We start from the raw sequence: 15,195 nt of genomic DNA on the forward strand, positions 1-15,195 counted from the left end.
TTTAAGCCACCAGTCTGGGACTCGAACCATGTTTAACTACATGGGAGTTCAGTCACATAGCCATTACGCTAACTGTTGGTCCCACTTACAACTTTTTGATTAATGAATGCAGTTTTCATGGAGGCCATCTGTGTGTTTACCTGAAGGAATGCATGTTTCTCTCCTTCTTATGATTTTTTACTGACTTTTCTCACTGAACTCCTCATCTTACAACTCTCACTCTCTTTATCTCTATCCCCCAGCGGGAAACCAAAGTATTAAAAAGAAATAATCAATAATTCATTTTTTTAATAATTGTCAGATATAATTAAAACTATAGATAATTAGAGCTTATAGTTATTATAATATACCTAGTTTATCAACCTGGAGTAATATTGCTTTAATGGATGGCTAAGAAACTCTAAGTTTCATTTAAATTACTTTAGTAGAGGTAATAAACAATTTGAAGTAGTGATTTTGAAATATTTATTCTATCTAGAGAAACCTAGTATAAATTTATTGAATAACTGACTTTCAGAGAATCTTGTGGAAACTTTTCTTTAACATATTTAAAGACATAACTCCATTTCTTCATCATTTTTAGAATCATTGACCAATTGATTTCTTGTCTAGTGAAATTTCCTCACTTGAAAAAAAAAATAACCTGGCATTATCATATACAGTTTTGTGAAAATTTTAAGTTGTTAGTGATCTTATCTAGAAGAACTTAATCTCTCCAACTTGATAGCAAACAAGGTAAAGATCATCTTTCCATGCCTTACTACAGAGATGGCCGATTGACTATGTCTATGGTACATATATGGTGAGTAATGTGATGATATTATTTATTTATTAAAAAATCAGTTATTGGGACCAGCAGTTAGTGTAATGGCTATGTTGTTGGACTCCCATGTAGTCAACCACAGTTCACATCCCAGACCCGGTGGCTTAAAACTCACGCCAGATGCGTGTGAGTGCATGCCCAAGATCCCAAGAGAAGCACGGAGGAGAAGGGATTGCGGCGTAGCCATCCCCCCTAGGGAGTGATTTCTTGCTTTCTGTCTCTCTGTCTCTCTCTGTCGGTCTGGTGAGCGCACGCGCCCTATAGCAAAAACCTGTCAAAAAAAAAATAATAATAAGATACCAGAACATTAACTCTCAAACGATAAACATAATTCAGAGTTGATGGAAAATAGAAATAAAACATACAAACATATTATAATTAATAATCATAATTTCTATTCTAGTAACTAAGATAAATAACATAATATGCAGGTTATGATTTTATTAGAAATCTGTACCATGTTGCTGTATCTTTAGAAACAATGGGAAAAGATTACCTGATCTGTACATAAAAGGTATATTTAACCAACTGTATATACATGCAGAATTCTGAAAAATCAGGAAGAAGGTAGATAGAACTAAACGTTACCATGTAGAATGGGACTGAGGAATTATGAAATTTTGATTGTGCTATTTTTTAAAATTTTATTTGATAGAAGATCTGAGCACTTGCAGGAGAGAGACAAAGAGAGATAGAAAAAAAGGCAAGAAAACAACCCCCTAGAGGGCATGTTCACATTGAGATCCCTTCTCCTCCATTTCTCCCTCTTTTTGGGGATTTTGAGCACAAAACACATGTACCCAGTCAAGTTGCCAGTCTGGGACTCCAACCATGCAGTCAGTCATGTGGGAGCCATTCCATGAGGTGGCCTCAATAAGTACATTTTTACCTTGTAAACCACTATAATCTTGAAGGCTGTTTGATAATAGTTTCTATAATTATGAAAATATACATATTTATAGCTTATTCCTGAGAAGACCGCATTAGACTATGATGTTTAAAACACATAATCATTTTGAGCACCGTAAAATGTCCTGACTTGAATTCTATTCAAATATGGCCATCTTCACACTGTAATGTTGTTTCCTGTACAAATATTTCCTGTACAAATATTTCTTCAGAAAGAAATGTACTAGTAACAGAATTATTTTCCTTCCTCAGATGGATACTTCTAGGAGACACTATCCTGGAAAACTACCTGTGTTTGAATCACTATAGGGACATCTACATTGTTGGACCTCCAATCCCTGATAAAAGGTGAAAAGTTTAATGACAACCAGACCAACATTAGAAAACTCTTCGAAACTTGGGACCAGCAGTTAGCATAATGGCTATGTCTCTGGACTCACGTAGTTGACCGCAGTTTGCGTCCTGGACCCGGTGGCTTAAAACTCACGCCAGGCACATGTGTGTGCATGCCCAAGATCCCGAGAAGAGAATGGAGGAGAAGGGATTGCAGCATGGCCATCCCCCCCTGGGGGATGACTTCTCACTTTCTGTCTCTCTGTCTCTGTCTGTCTGGTGACCGAAAAAAAAAAATATCAAAAAAAAAAAAAAAAAAAAAAAAAAGAAAGAAAGAAAGAAAGAAAGAAAGAAAGAAAAGAAAACCCTTCAAAACTCAATAAAAGGTGATGGAGTGGAGAGAGGATGTGAAAGACAGCATCAGCCAGCCTGCTGCCCTCAAGGGTCTTTCACATTGTTTTTCACACATCAGAGGGGAGGAAGCCAGGAGAGGGATTGGGAGCTGCAATATGCAGAAGGAAGGGTGAAGTGTTGGTATGAGGAAGAGAGAGAAAAGCTGAAATAAAGGAAGTATTTTTTTTCCCCAGGTGGAGATGTGCTCTATCTTCCTAATATTTTAGAATAACTTTTGATTATGTGAGGATTCGCAGAAAGAAGCTAAATTTCAGGATATCCTTTTATCAACTTCCCCTGCTGCCATGATTATCTAGGTACCAGAGTTGATGGATGAAGACTGTTCTTGCTTCTGATAGTACCCAAAAACTCAAATTAAAAAAAGAAAAATTAAGGGAATAAAGAGAGAATGAAAGCATTTAATGGACACAGAAATGGAAAATTATATGTTGATTATAATGTATATTAATATATCTTTAACTGGACTAACGTACAGTATATTCATGCTGCAAAAGTTATTTTACAATATTTCAGTGTTTGAATGTATAAAAATTTTAATGATAAATAAATAAAATAAATAATTCTTTTATAAAAACTCAAGATCAGGAGTGGTGGTATGTCTGTCACTCTAATTCCTCAGGATGCTGAGCCAGGATGATGAGGAACTCCAGGTCATTTTAGGGAAAACAGTGAAACCTTGTGTCTCTGTCTAAAACAAAACAAAGCAAAACAAAACCCTCAAAATTCAGATATATTAGAAATATTTGTGAATTAAACCACATCTGATACGGTGTTTCACATCTGATACAGTGTTTCTCTACTTTGAACTTTTCATTTTTATATGAGAATTCTTTAAGCTGTATTTTCACTTTTTTTATCTTAGATATTTTTGCTATAAGGCATATGAGCTTGCTGGAGAGACAGAAAGAGACAGAGAGAGACAAAGTGATAAATCACCCCCTGGGGAGATGGCCATGCCACAATTCCTTCTACATTCTCCTCTCAGGATCAGGGTTGTGCATGCACACGTACCCAGCATGAGTTTTAGGCCACTGGTCCAGGACTCAAACTGCAGAAAACTACACAGGAGTCTGGCGACATAACCATTATACCATCTGCTGGGCCCGTGTTTTCACTTTTAAAATAATCAAATATATAAAATATTCTATGCTCACCATGTCCATCACATTATCTCACATATACTATATGCTATTTTAGTACCTATACTTGTGATTACAATTTCCTAGCCTTAAGAAGTAGTTCTGAAAGTGATATAGACTAATAAAAAAAGAACATGATATATTTTGTTATTTATATTATCATTTCCATCAGCAGAATATAAAAATACCATAATGCTGAATGGAATATATCCCGAAATACTGATGCAGACATGTGGTGGCTGAGGAAACATTTAAGTCCTAAAGAGGATATTTGTCAGAGCTCACAGTATCTTATTCACGAATGGCAAGTTTTTTACTCCCTTCTATGTAAATATTAAAAATTTTCCTTTTTTTGTGTTTTACAATTTTGTTTCTAACGTATTTACATCTATACCTGTGAAGATGATATTTAGGTGCAATGGTTCTCAAATAAACAAGACATAATCAAAATAAAACTTTAATTCTTATCTCTTGTTGAGCCTTCAAACTTAATAGTTACAAAAGATTTTTATCTGTGTCTAAATGAAGACTCAGAAAGTTTTGCTCATTTTCTTTTCAATTTTAGATGACACAGAACCCAAATTTCCTTAGGTTTTAGACAAGGTCTAAACTAGAAATTAAACTGTTCAATCAATTACATTAATCAAAAGGTCCAAAATTCCTCAAACCTGAGAGACTAAAATAGGAAAAGCAGACAGAAGTGTCTGTGGGGACAAGAAAAAGAATTATTCAGGAGACAGAGGATCTTTACTTAATCTCGAATCGTAACAAGCTGCTTACTCTGCCTGGGCTTGGCAGATATTGAAAGTTTTTATTTCTTTCCTTTTAGGGACCTTATGTGGGCTTCTTAAAGAATCTTTCTTTGGCCTTTCTAACTGTAATATCCTTGAGGTAGGAGAACTTGCCTATGCCTTATAATCACTGGTGACTCCTTATCCCTCAGAGAGCTAGCGGCTACCTGGGAAATGTCATACCCTTCCAAATAATTCTTGGAATGCTAGAAGACTCAGATGGCTCCCCTCTAGCCATCTGTCTCTGGCCCCGAGGAATGCCATCACAGTAGAAACACTGTCAATACAAGGTAATGTCTCCCAGTAACCCTCACTGCACTCCACTGGGAAACCAGCCAGTGTTTCTTCCATGCTAGTTTTATCTGCTCTCAGCCCCCTGCACCAATGTAAGGGGTTACAAGACTGGTTACCAGTCTAGACAGGTCTAAATTCAAACTTGGTTGCTTGTTCCTTGAAAGCCAATACTAGAGAGACAAGTGTTGGTGGGAAGGAAAGGTGACCTATTCAGGAAATCAGTGACCTGGGAATGTGGTTAGCTAATGTTCAAAACTCTTCTCCAAAGTCACGGACCAGGAAAAGGACTTTTTAAGAGAGGGGGGAAGATAAGGAAAGTGGGAAGGGATGACATGGTATTTAGTGCAGCACAGCTCTTCAATGTCTACTTGACAGGTCCTCTGAGGAAGAGATTTGTTGATGTCAGGATAGTTGTTTTCATCTGTGGTTCTGTTGGCCAGACTTGATCATCAGGGCAGAAATTTTTATCTTTTTAGGGCACATCTACTTTCCAGTTTTGAGGCCCTCTAGTCTCTAAAAAGTCTCAACAAAATTATGATTAGCTCTTAAAAGCCAAGTACTATAGTACTTAGTGTACCAAAGGGGAAACAAAACAAAATGAACAAGCAAACAAACAAAAACAAGTTATAGACCAGTCTACAGTATTTTAACCAGTGGTGTTGGATTTTGTTTTTTTTTTTACATTTTTAAAATTTCAGCTTATTTTATACATTCAATCACATTTAGCTTACAACGTGACTATTTCAACAGGTCAACATTTCTCCCTAGTCCAGTTGATAAAACTGTGAAATAGATAATACCACATTCAACAGATAATGCCACATTTCTTTTCATTGTGTTTCCCACTTAATATATACTGAGTGTCCACACTCTATGACTGAAACTGATTGACTAAAGGATATAGAAACACAGTAAATAGATGTAAATAGCAGATATAGTGTGTATGAAATAGTGGGGTCTAAGGAAGGACATTTAGAAGAAAAGTAGAGAGGCAAAGCATTAATGGTGTTGGATTTAATAATAGTGTTCCTTTGGTTCTTTTTTTGTAGTTCAGCTCTAGAAGATCCCATGCTAGGCTTCTTGGAGTAGCGCTTAGAAAGTCTCCTCCATTAAACAGACACATCCATGTGCACCTGTTCCTCCCTATCCCACCATACACACACACACACAAACACATGCAAACACAAACACACACACACACACACACACACACACACACTGAGTTTGAGGTGAGGGGGTAGGGACATCTGTATGAGGGTTTCCAAAAAGCTATCCAAATTAACCACTTGCCACCTCACATTCTGATCATATTTTCTATTCTTTATCTAATTGTGGAAATTCATATATTTATAATTTCATTGGGTATGAAATAGGCATTTTCTTCGTATATTTGGGTTGCTACAACAAAAACTGGGTAGCTTAAAAGCAATAGATGACATTTATTTCTCAAAGTTCTAGAACTTATAAAGTCAAGTTCAAAGTGCCAGCTGATTTGGGTCTGCTGAGAGAATCTTTCTTCGTCTATAGACTTCAGTCTTCTTGCTATAACATCACATGTCTGAAGGGACAGGCATCTGTTTGAGACATTATATTTTTTTAGTTTTTTTTTTCCATAGAGCATATGTACTTGCTAGAGAGAGACAGAGACAGAGAGAGAAAGTGAGATATCACCCCCTTGGGGGAATGGCCATGCCACAATCCCATCTACTTCATTCTTCTCTCAGGATTTTGGGCATGCAAGTGCACGTGCCTGGTGTGATTTTTCAAGACACTGGGTTTGAGACTTGAACTGCTGTAGGTCATATGGGAATCCCGTATTCCCAACAACTATGCCGCCTGGTGGTCACTCTGAGACTTTTTTTAAAGGTATCAATTTGATTACCTTTAGGTAAGGATTTCAACATAAATTTTTTGGGGACATAGATATTTAGACCATGGCAGACATAGAGTGATGTGGACATACTTTGCAATTCCTTTTCTAGAGTGTCTAGTCTAAAAATTTCACCTTTGGGTGATGCACTTGTAACTTGCTTAATTGAAGCTGGATCTACATGGAAGATTCCAGGTTTGGTTCCCTGGTTGGCTTTTATACGCATGGCCTCCACTCATGACCCTGGATTGCTGGGAAGGGTGGCAGAGAGTTTGGAGAATGGGGGAGAGAAGGGATTGTGGTATGAGACCTTATTAACAATTTTTCTCTTTCTCTATCTCTCACAGAAGAAATAAATAAACTTGTTTAAAAATTCATGTTGGCATCTTTCAGAATTATTAATTTGTAAATAACTTGTATCTGCTCTAGAATTAAAAATAATTTGTTTTCATTTAGAAAGGTATTTTATCATTTTCCTATTTGGAAAATATTTTTCCCTCATATAAAGGATCAATTTTATAGACTTTGGGAAAACGTCAAAGTGAATTTGGCAGAGACTGACATTAGGAAGGAGTAATGGGGGAAAAAAAAAGGTGAACACTCCAAGCACAGGAGTGAGGGGAGAAAAAGGGGCCTGAGGGTCCAGCAGGTAGCATGGTGGTTGAGGATGCTGGACTTCCACATGGACTACTGCAGTTTGAGTCCTAGACCTTGCGACTCTCTGTCTCTCTCTTTCCCCTCCTCTCTGGTCTAATTAAATAAAGAAATAAAGTTAAATAAAATAATTCTTAAAAAAGAGAGGTCAGGGGACCAGCAGTTAGCGTAATGACTATGTTGCTGGACTCCCATGTAGTCGACTGTGGTTTGTGTCCCGGACCCGGTGGTTTAAAACTCATGCAGGGCGCGTGTGCGTGCGTGCCCAAGATCCCGAGAGGAGAATGGAGGAGAAGGGATTGCCCCATGGTCATCTCCCCTGGGGGGTGATTTCTTGCTTTCTGTCTCTCTGTCTCTCTCTCTGGCGAGCACACGCACCCTATAGCAAAAACGTCTCCAAAAAAGAAAAAAAAAAAACAGAGGTCAGAAAAATCTATCTATAATTAGGCAATGAAAAGAAAAAAATCACCAAGTGACCCCATGAAAGATTTCACACTGCTCGTACAAGGTCCTTTGTGATTTACATGGTAAGGGGAGCCATGTTCAGTTCTCGTAGCCCCACTATCAGGTATGAGGCTTCTTCTACACACAGAAAATGAATTTCAGAATTCTAAAGAATATCATCACCTGATTGTCATTACTATTGGCATAGGTAGTGCTTATGGCATCAGTCATTCTAAACTGGGTAACTAATGGGTAGGTAGATCTGAGTGGAAGACAACCAGTCATGGACTCTGAGGGAGTTTAGAGATCTCTCACCCACCCACTTTCTCCACGCTGAGTCAGCAGAGGCTTGCATCAGAAGCTAGAATGATAGATGCGTATAACTGGCCTAAGGAAGAACAAAAGCGTCGTGCATCCTAAATGTACCCTGAGCCTCCAGACTATCTGACATAAGCAAACTATCAGAAAAGAAGGCATTATTTTACTCAGGTGTTCCAGGAGACATAGAAGTTAGATTGCCTTTTATATGAGTGAGGTACTCCTTCCCAGAACAATCACTATTGTCAAGAAGATGCTGTTCTGATTTTCCAAGCTTAGCTCACATTCCTACTTTTGTATCATGGGTGAGATACTAAATGGACCATGTGGTCTGGGAATAGAAGAGTGGATTGATTGTGAAAGAAAGAAAGAAAGAAAGAAAGAAAGAAAGAAAGAAAGAAAGAAAGAAAGAAAGGAAGGAAGGAAGGAAGGAAGGAAGGAAGGAAGGAAGAAAGAAAGAAAAAGAAAGGGAGGGAGGGAGGAAGGAAGAAGGAAGGAAGGAAAGGAAAAGAAAAAAAGAAAGAAAGAAAGGGAGGAAGGAAGGAAGGAAGGAAGGAAGGAAGGAAGAAGAAAAAAGAAAAAAAGAAAAAAAAAGAGTTACACAACAGGCAATATATATATATCTATATATTTATCCATTTTCACAACTACTTTCTGGGCAGCTGATGCTCTCATGGCTGCTTCCTGGCTCTCAAGTAGTTTTATATAAGTTAGAGAAGTGAATCTCATTCGCAAGACACTTTTTTTCCATATAGGAGGAGATTTTCATAATATACTTACTTGTTTATCAGATCCTTCACTGCCATCTATCCAAACACTGCTGTCGTAAGGTTCCCTCCGTACTGCTGTGCTTTGGTAGTGGATCCCACATGGCCAACCTTGGTGCCTGCCTGCCCAAAATCCTAATGGGAAGAAATGGAGCAAAAAGGACTACTACATGACCCGGCTCCATTGTGGGGTGCTTTTTCTCTCTCTCTTTCTGGCTAGTGCTAGCAATTTCTGGTAACAACAACAACAACAACAAACAAACAAACAAAAAGAAGTCAAAGAAAAGAAGAACTAACCCATCGTTGTAATAAATATATATACTCTGATGTAAACGGTACCCACTGTGGCAGGCCCACAATATGTAGGTCACATGCTTACACAAGTCTGTGGCAGCTTTGGGTCTTTAGGCAGAATCAGTCTCTGCTGACGCAGTTCTACGCCATGTTATGGAAACTCACACTTCATCAGGAAGATGCTTCTCTCTCAGGAACATTCCTCTGGGTGTAGTCTCTCAGAACCACTGATAACAATGCTCTGGGTACAGCAGTAAAAGGAATCCTACTGAAGGGTTTTATGTCATGACCACCTTTAGTCTCACCTTACCTCCAAATGAGAGGCATTATGCCATTCACACAATGTTTTAGTTCATTCTTTGTGCTAATAGCAGATGATCACAGACTGGGTAACCAATAAAGAACAAATGTTTACTCAGTTCATGGTACTGGAGGCCTCAGGTGGAGGGGCTACATTCAGTGAGGGCCTTCTTGCTAGTGGGGGCACTTTGCAGAGACCCTGGCAGTGCAGGGCATCACATGATGAGAAGAGTATGTGTCAGCTGATCTTTCCCTCTTCTCAAAATGTCACCAACAGGGAGCAGCAGGTGGTATAATGGTTACATCACTGAAATCCCACATAGTTTGATGGTGGTTCAAGCCCTGGACTGGGTAACTTTAAAAAGCTCACGCTGGGTGTGTGCATGCATGCTCACATGTATGCATGCCCAAGATCCCAAGAGGAAAATGGAGAAGGGATTGCAGTGTAGCCATCCTGCACCTGATAATTCTCCCCTCTTTCTCCATAGCAGCTTTTTCTCCCTATGAGATCATCCCCATTAACATGAAAATATCCCATTATTTTCCCCATCCTAAAAATTCCCTTCTCTTGGCATAGTGATCTCCAAATTCATTGATGTTGCAGCAACATACAAAATTCTTTTTTTTTTCAAAATGATATAGTATTCTACTGTGTATATATACCATATATTATTAATCCATTCATCTACTGATGGACATTTAAGGGGGTGATTTCTTGCTTTCTGTACCTTTTCTCTGGCAGTGTACATGCGCTATAGCAAAGATCTCTCTCTCTCAAAACAAACAAACAAACAAACAAAAACCATTCAATTATGGGGCCCTCTCTGATGACAGTATCTAATCAAATCATAATCAAATCATTTTCTAAACAACCCACTTTTTAATACTATAATTAGATTAACTTACCACCCTCTTGATAGAGCATTCCAGTAATAACCAAATTTTAACACTTAGATATTTGGTGGATGTATTCAAAGCATAGGAGACAGACAGCTTCTATTTATTTCATACAATCTTATGTCAGGAAAGATTATTAGTTATTATTATTCAGAATCATCTTCTAATCTCACGGTATTTTTGTCTCTCTTTTTCTTTTCTTTCTCTCTCTTAATTTCCCTCTTTCTTTTTTTCTTTCTTTGTTCTTTCCATTTTGGAAAACAATATGGTGGTTTCTCAAAAAATTAAAAATAGAATTACCACATGATACATCAATCTCACTTCCTGTTATGTATCCAGAGGTATTAAAATCAGTATGTAAAAGAAATATATCTTCACTTCCATGTTAATTGCAGAATTATTTACAATGGCCAAGATAAGGGAACAATTTAAATGTCCATCAGTAGATGAATGGATTAATAATATATGGTATATATACACAGTAGAATACTATACCATTTTGGAAAAAAAAAGAATTTTGTATGTTGCTGCAACATCAATGAATTTGGAGATCATTATGCTAAGAGAAGGGAATTTTTAGGATGGGGAAAATAATGGGATATTTTCATGTTAATGGGGATGATCTCATAGGGAGAAAAAGCTGCTATGGAGAAAGAGGGGAGAATTATCAGACCATTGCTTTTATGGAGAAAGAAGAATGTGACCTGCACACTAGTGGAGTGGCTTGAGAGTGTAGCGAGATAGTCTATGGGGAGCAGGATTCTACGGTAATAGACTGAGACTCTATCCATGTGGGAAGAGATGCTGGAGAGTAGGCATAGAGGGTGACGTGACTTTGTAAAAATTTTTTCTGACTGGCTCAAGATTTCGCTATAACTAGAAAGAAAAGTTATGGGTTGAGACTGTGGAAAGAGAAAGCGGATTTTGGATTTTTAAGATAGAGGGAAAGGTGTGAAACAAGGTTTAATGACGACGAGAGGAGAATCAGACTGGACCCATGGTGTGATGCTGTAGCAGTGAGGGCTCACTTGTGATCCAGGTGATGAGTTCTTATGGTCCTACAGTCTCCCTCAATAGGGTGAAGCTGAACTTGGTTAAAAATTCATTAGCCATTTTTTCAAAGAATTATTCACTTAATGTTTAATTCATAACAATAATTATTATTTGCTGTAGGGCACATGCACTTATTGGAGAGAGGCAGAGGGTTAGAGAGAAAATGGGAAAGCAAACCTCCAGGTCTGGGAGTCAACTGTGGTTGCTCATACGGGAGTCGAGCACCTAAACCACCATACCACTCGCCGGCCTCTTCATTAACTGCTAGCAGTCTTTTAAGACAGGCTAATCAACACAATCCTCTAGGACCAGGTAAAACTTGATCTGGTACATAACCTAGTATTTGACTTGATCGCCACCTTGTGGATGATTGCTTAAGAACTCAGTTAATCAATAGATGACAGAGCTACAGAAATTACCATTAACCAGGTTCCTCTAATCTGAGAAGGAATTAGGCATTTGGCTTATTCTTGAAACTGGTTAAGACATTAAATAGTTTTGATCATTTACCTTTATTTGAATATTAATCATATCTTCTTTATCCACAGGTATGATATATTTCTTACTTTGTAAAAAATGTATTTTCAACCATTTCATGAATAAATATTTTTTCTTTTCCTTCAGATTGAGAGGCTGTTCCTTTATTCTTTTCTGAAAGGTCTAAATAGTGTTTGGCGCTAGTTATGCTTTCTGTAAATGGTCTATTTTTAATTCTCTCAGAAGAATGTGCCCTGCACACTAGTGGAGTGGCTTGAGAGTGTAGCGAGATAGTCTATGGGGAGCAGGATTCTACGGTAATAGACTGAGACTCTATCCATGTGGGAAGAGATGCTGGAGAGTAGGCATAGAGGGTGACGTGACTTTGTAAAAATTTTTTCTGACTGGCTCAAGATTTCGCTATAACTAGAAAGAAAAGTTATGGGTTGAGACTGTGGAAAGAGAAAGCGGATTTTGGATTTTTAAGATAGAGGGAAAGGTGTGAAACAAGGTTTAATGACGACGAGAGGAGAATCAGACTGGACCCATGGTGTGATGCTGTAGCAGTGAGGGCTCACTTGTGATCCAGGTGATGAGTTCTTATGGTCCTACAGTCTCCCTCAATAGGGTGAAGCTGAACTTGGTTAAAAATTCATTAGCCATTTTTTCAAAGAATTATTCACTTAATGTTTAATTCATAACAATAATTATTATTTGCTGTAGGGCACATGCACTTATTGGAGAGAGGCAGAGGGTTAGAGAGAAAATGGGAAAGCAAACCTCCAGGTCTGGGAGTCAACTGTGGTTGCTCATACGGGAGTCGAGCACCTAAACCACCATACCACTCGCCGGCCTCTTCATTAACTGCTAGCAGTCTTTTAAGACAGGCTAATCAACACAATCCTCTAGGACCAGGTAAAACTTGATCTGGTACATAACCTAGTATTTGACTTGATCGCCACCTTGTGGATGATTGCTTAAGAACTCAGTTAATCAATAGATGACAGAGCTACAGAAATTACCATTAACCAGGTTCCTCTAATCTGAGAAGGAATTAGGCATTTGGCTTATTCTTGAAACTGGTTAAGACATTAAATAGTTTTGATCATTTACCTTTATTTGAATATTAATCATATCTTCTTTATCCACAGGTATGATATATTTCTTACTTTGTAAAAAATGTATTTTCAACCATTTCATGAATAAATATTTTTTCTTTTCCTTCAGATTGAGAGGCTGTTCCTTTATTCTTTTCTGAAAGGTCTAAATAGTGTTTGGCGCTAGTTATGCTTTCTGTAAATGGTCTATTTTTAATTCTCTCCAAATATATGTAAAAATATCTTAAATCTGAAGCCAGAAGATACCAAAACCGCTGCTGCTGTCCTAGGAGCTGTCTTGAGCATCATCTATTCCTGACTTTAACCCAAATATTTGGTTCAAGCTCTTCCTATAATTGGCAAAATTCTTCTCCTTATTCTTATAATATTACAACCATAGTTCCAATACATTTTTATAAAAACAAATCGCTTATTTTACATTTCTTACACACTTGCATTTTTCACCTGGAGTGAGTTGAAGTTCGAGGACCACAGGACTGGCCTATTAACTTCTGCTCTTTGGAAGATAATTCTAATCTGGAAGGGAAAGGCAATTATTTAAACTGATAGATATCTGTCAACATAGAATTCTTGCAGTATACAGCTATTCCTTAAAAATCTGAGTGTTTTGGGACCAGACAGTGACTCAGCAGTAAAATACAATGCTCTGTATTGAGACAGTCCACATGGGAGGGCCCTCACTGAGCGTCCTGGACATGTGCTTGCTTACCTGTGTTCTACTACTGGCTTAAGTCTGGGATTGGATAAAGCAGCAGACCTCTGTTAGGGATGCACTCCCTCTATTTCTGCCTCATTTGCTCATAAAAGTCTATATATAATTTTAAGTTACTATATTTGTCTCCTTAAGATAAAAACATTTCTGAGGGGCCAGCAGCTGGTGTAGAAGTTAAGAGTCCCACATGGTCAATTGCGCGGTTCAAGCCCAGACCTGGAAACCTGAAGTACCATGCCAGGCACATGTGCATATGTGCCCCCAATCCCGAGAACAGACGAGGGGAAAGGGCTACAGTGTGGTCATCTCCCTACGAGTTGATTTCTAACTTTTCCTGTCTCTCTGTCTCTGTCTCTCCCTGGCAAGTGCTCATACTCTATAGAAGTAAAATAAGGAACCTAACAAAATTGATCTCAAGTTTTCATTGGAGAAGATTTTTACTAATAATGATCCAGGTAGATTTGGAGGTGAGAACGTTCCTAAGAGATTAAGCAGGAAAGTTAAAGTTTGAGCAGAGATGAGAAGGGAAATAGGATAGTGAAAGAGGTAATATTTTTGAAATTCTGGTGAGAGAGACCTGTGATTTGTGTTTTGGGAATTTTTGTTGGTCCTGTAAAAATTTGTGAAAAGGAATGAATAATCATGAAAGTTCATCCTCTTGTTCTAAAGGAGCTCAGTTTCCTATAATCCACTGCATCTGAGAATTTTATGGTGCATAGACACCTTACGGATGTAAAAATTTTGTAATAGGATTGATCAGACTTTTCGGATAGTGGGGCAGGATGTTGATAAGGGGCATATGTATGTCAGCTGCTCTCTAGTGTTGACTTACAGCAAGTATTTTGAGTTCAGGGAGCAGAGAAAGATTCTAGTCACAAAGTACTGTTTGTCTGAGCCAGCTTTCATGTTTTATATGTTGAAAAAGGTTATGAGTGTGGGAGGGGAAGATTGCAGGAAAGGAAATTTGGGGGACAAGAAGGAGAAGTAAGGTATCTGTGTGGGACACAGATATGGTTTATTATCTGTTGATGAGGATGTGTATAGTATTCTCAATTGGACTGAGATGTATATCATGCTGGGTAAATTCTCTTTAGAATCTAAATTATGTATACGATTGGGTAAATGTATAAATAATAATAATAATAATAATAATAAAGTCAAAAACATTAAATAGCTATAAGCAAGTAGAGGTTATGTATGCATTTGTTTGTACCAGGTTAGAATTCTCCATTATTAATGATTGTAATGAAAATGAATGGTGGGACCAGCAGTTAGCATAATGGCTATGTGGCTGGACTCCCACATAGTTGACAGCGGTTCACGTCCCGGACCCGGTGGACTAAAACTCACGCAAGGCGTGTGTGCGTGTGTGCCCAAGATCCCGAGAGGAGAATGGAGGAAAAAGGATTGCAGCATGGCCATCCCCCCTGGGGGGTGATTTCTCGCTTTTTGTCTCTCTGTCTCTCTGTCTGTCTGGCAAGCGCACGCGCCCTATAGCAAAAACCTCTTAAAAAAAAAAAAAGAATGGTCATAGGGAGATTTTACATTAAAAAGTACAAGATTATTTTGAAGTTTAATGTGTATATTA

This window comes from Tupaia chinensis, unplaced genomic scaffold (genome assembly GCF_000334495.1).
Source record: "Tupaia chinensis unplaced genomic scaffold, TupChi_1.0 Scaffold000564_1, whole genome shotgun sequence".
Taxonomy (NCBI): domain Eukaryota; kingdom Metazoa; phylum Chordata; class Mammalia; order Scandentia; family Tupaiidae; genus Tupaia; species Tupaia belangeri.